Source organism: Mauremys mutica, chromosome 7 (genome assembly GCF_020497125.1).
Source record: "Mauremys mutica isolate MM-2020 ecotype Southern chromosome 7, ASM2049712v1, whole genome shotgun sequence".
Lineage (NCBI taxonomy): Eukaryota > Metazoa > Chordata > Testudines > Geoemydidae > Mauremys > Mauremys mutica.
The window spans coordinates 113,050,857-113,054,932 of NC_059078.1; positions in this window are offsets into that span (position 1 = coordinate 113,050,857).

The window sequence follows — 4,076 nt, forward strand, 5'->3', positions numbered from 1 at the left end:
TGTAAGTTAGCTATAAGTACTGTGTTTTACCTGTGACAGCTAGGGGGTGCAAATGTTTCAGCTGTATTTGAATACACTGATACAAGCACTGATTTTTTAAAAAGCATATAGGACATGCTGTGGTAGTCCAGTGAAGTAAACTTGCATTAAAAATGGATGGTTGCATTTAAAGGGTTTACAATTCCAGAAGAGAGTCTCTGAGAATCTGGATTTTTTTAGTCTGTTCTATTTCTTTCATAGATATTATTTTAGTTTCAAGTTAGAATAGGATTTTGAAATGGAAAATTGCTTTAATATTACAAATCTAGCCAAGTAGTTAAAATGACTACACATCTTACTGTTTTAGAGAATCGAATGGTTTATTCATTCCTTTTGCAGCCAAATCACTTACAGAACCCTTATCTCTTGGATCAAGTTGAAAGGAAGGCGTTCTAACAGAAACTAGACAGTGAGCTAAATTATAACTGCAGGTACATATCTGCAACTCTGATGCACACCTTATGCATGCAATAGTGTCTGGAGTCAATGTGGAACCGCAAGTGCTTGTGATGGCAGAAGTTGGCCCTTTATCTCTCTGTTTCTCTTTTACCTGCTGTTCTGCTTAAGCTAGAAATTTGTCGAAATTTTGTATATATGTATATCTTTAAGCGAAGATCAGCTAATACATTGTAGTCTAAAAATTTCACAAATAAGTCTGACTTTTTATAACGTTTATCTGGTTAAAAAAATTTAATGAATCCTGAGTTATTTGAATTTGCAAGTTACTTTAAGGTTTGTTATTTGCTTCCATGTGAAGTGTGGGGGTTCTCCTTAAGGCTAGGTGTTGGAATATAACTAAAGCGGTAAAATTGTTGATGTGTTTTGAGTTTGTACTGTGACTTGAGCAGTATGTTCTTTCATGAGTTTACTCAATATTTGATGCTGCCGGTACATCACCACATAAACACCCAGTTGAAACTGGGAAGAAAACTAAGGCCTTGATCCTGCAAGATCTCAGCACACAGATCTTAGAAGTCTGATATGCCCACTGCAGGACAGGGCCCTAACTGATGTCTCTTTTCCTCCTCCTGAGAGCCACAGCACACCGCTACCTTGATATAACCTCACCCGATATAACACAAATTTGGATATAACATGGTAAAGCAGTGCTCCGGGGGGGGCGGGGTTGCGCACTCTGGTGGATCAAAGCAAGTTCGATATAACACGGTTTCACCTATAATGCGGTAAGATTTTTTGGCTCCCAGGGACAGCGTTATATCGAGGTAGAGGTGTATTTGTCTTTCTCAGTTAATTAGTTTCTTCTAATGTTTTTTTTTTATGCAGCTTTTCTTTAACACTGATATTTCTTTGCAGAATACTCAAGGTACAGGAGTCTCCAGTGTCTTTAGACTAATGATTCCATAGTACCGTGAGGAAGAGTTTATACTTTGATTGCTTTATTCTCAATAACATTCATAAATACACCAGTGACAGTTACCTTTCATTTTTTTGGCACCAAAGAGCCTCTTGCACCATTCTGTTTTTATGAATGACTATGTTGTAATCCACCATGCTCTCCAGTTGCCGAAGTCAACCACTACATTACCCCTTGCAACTAGGATTCTGGATTTCAAACAACATTGAGTTTTCGTGGCTGAAGTTGATGGGTGAACTTGAGGCAAGGTTGTAATCAATGTTTTCAGAAAACATTTAAATAAAAGCAAAAAGTTATAAATGGTTTATACTGTATTGTCATTTAAGTTGTCATCCCTCTACCTCTTACTGTAAATTCTTAGCAATAATACAAGACTGACCTTGTAAACTATGTGCATGCATTTATGTGTATAAGATATTTTCTATACATATAATTTAAAAATACTTATTTCATACAGATCACTGTTAAATATGTTAATGTCACAAAGTTTAAAGTTGCACATGAAACCTAACTCCTGCCTCCTTGAGCATATGAATTCCAATAGTCTTCAGTTACTGTCTTTTTCTGCAGGACCAGCCATTCCTCGTTCATTGTGAAAGATTGATGAGATCGTTGTGTTGAAACCACTTCACTCATTTCATATATCAACTAACTTTTGCAGTGAATGAAGCTGGGTCCTGCATAAAAAGTAGTATGATTGACTAATAAAAGGCTGTCCTGTGTCTACATAAGGGGCAGAGTTAAGATTCAGTGGGGAACATAACCTTCTGGCATTTTGAGTTTTCAGTGCTTCATGTGTTAACAGTGATAAATTTCTTTTATCATGTAGAACTGTTTTGTGGATAGCATTGAAATGCTCTGTCCTGCACAGTATGTGTATTCCAATGAAGCAAATAAGGGCTCTCTGTTCGCTGTAATTTATTTTACAGTAGATTAGACAAGGTTCTTTCAAAACCCTGCTTCATGCCATTTGAACCTTCACAAATAATCTCCCTGCATCTACATAGGATATAAATTATAGTTTCCTGCTAATATGACATCAGTAGGAAGCTATTACATTGTAAGTTGACTGCAAATTTATACCATGTTTATATTCATGTGCAGTACCTTTCCAATATTAGCAGATTGTTACTGTTTTTACTGCATAACTGTGCTCATATACACAATGTCTTTTTTTAAACCTTCTTCTCAGCCAAATCAAAACAGATTATTCCCAGATTGCTGAAAGTCACATTTAAAACCTAGAGATTTAGGTCCTGTCAAATTTCACATCAACCAATTCCTGGTGAACCTAATCAATCAGTTCCAAAAAGAAGACTTGAAGTTTTTTTAATTGCAAGTGTTTTTTCACCACACAACAAAATGATGGAATCATTTTTCTTTTGACTTCTCAAAAAAATCACTTAGAACCTGAAAACAAATGTAGAAAATTTCATCCTCAAAGGTAAGTTTGACAAATAAATAAGCGACAGAAGAAGACCCTCCAGAATGGAAACACTTGTGTATTCCTAACTACTTCTTCAAGTAGTGCCCCTGTGGTGCTCCACTGTAGGTGTGTCTGTGTCCCTGCACCTCTGATCGGAGATTTTAGGTAGCAGTATCTGTTTGTCCCACACATGTGCTCTGCCTCAAGGCTAACTAGCATTGTGCAGGCAAACCCCTCTTAGGCTGGGGCGGTCAAGAAGGAACTGAGACCAAATAACAGTCTTTCTCTTTACCTTACAGTATAGAGTTAGATTGATTTTTTTTTTTTTAGTTTCCGTTTTTTTCACCATGTTTAAATTTTTTCCCCCTCTTATCCCTGTTCTCCCCCCCTCCCTTCTTCCTGCCTGGGGATCGCCCCCAGTAAGGGGTATGCTCGGCTCCCCCAGGTTTAAATGGTGCCTCTCCTGCAGTGAGGACACTCCTGCTGCATCTGGTCCCTTGGAGAGGCTCACATTCTGCAGAAGAGTACCCTCTGCCAACAATTGAAGGTTGGATCCTGAAAGAACTTGGAGTTAAAAATGAAACTTCTCTTCATGGAGGGGGGTACTCTTAAACCGGCGTCCAACCCCGGTCCTGAATCCCATCCATAGCAAAGATCATCCCAGATCCTTCCACTTTTAAGGAGGGAGAGCCAAGGAGGAAATCAAACTGACCCCTGACCAGCCAGAGGAGATTGCCATTGCAATTGGTCATCTTTGGACCGATGATTCCAGAACATAGTACCCACAGGATGTATCGCTCCGCCAGTGCAGACACTGCATGTAAGCATAAAGACCTGAAGGGTTCAGGCTCTGAGGTGGTGGCACCAGCTGTCAAAGGCAAGAGCAAAGACCATACTATCTCTGCGAAGGCGGTACTGACAGGGAAACTTTTGGAACCAACTACTTCCAAACAATCCTTGTCGGACCAACCATTTCATGCAAGATCTCTACTGATTTTCTTGGTACTGGCAAGTCTGCACCAACAAGCCCTGATGGTACTGATCACCACGGTACCACAGGACTTTAGTTTTTCCTGAGATCTCATAGTGAATGAGACACCAGAGTCCCTGTTGCTTGGTACCAGCACATCTTGATCCCCAGAATCACCACGGGCACTGTGGTGTATGCCTCCAGTCTCCTTGTCAGCTCCACCACTATCCAACAAGGACTCAGATAGTGACAAGGATGATATCTTC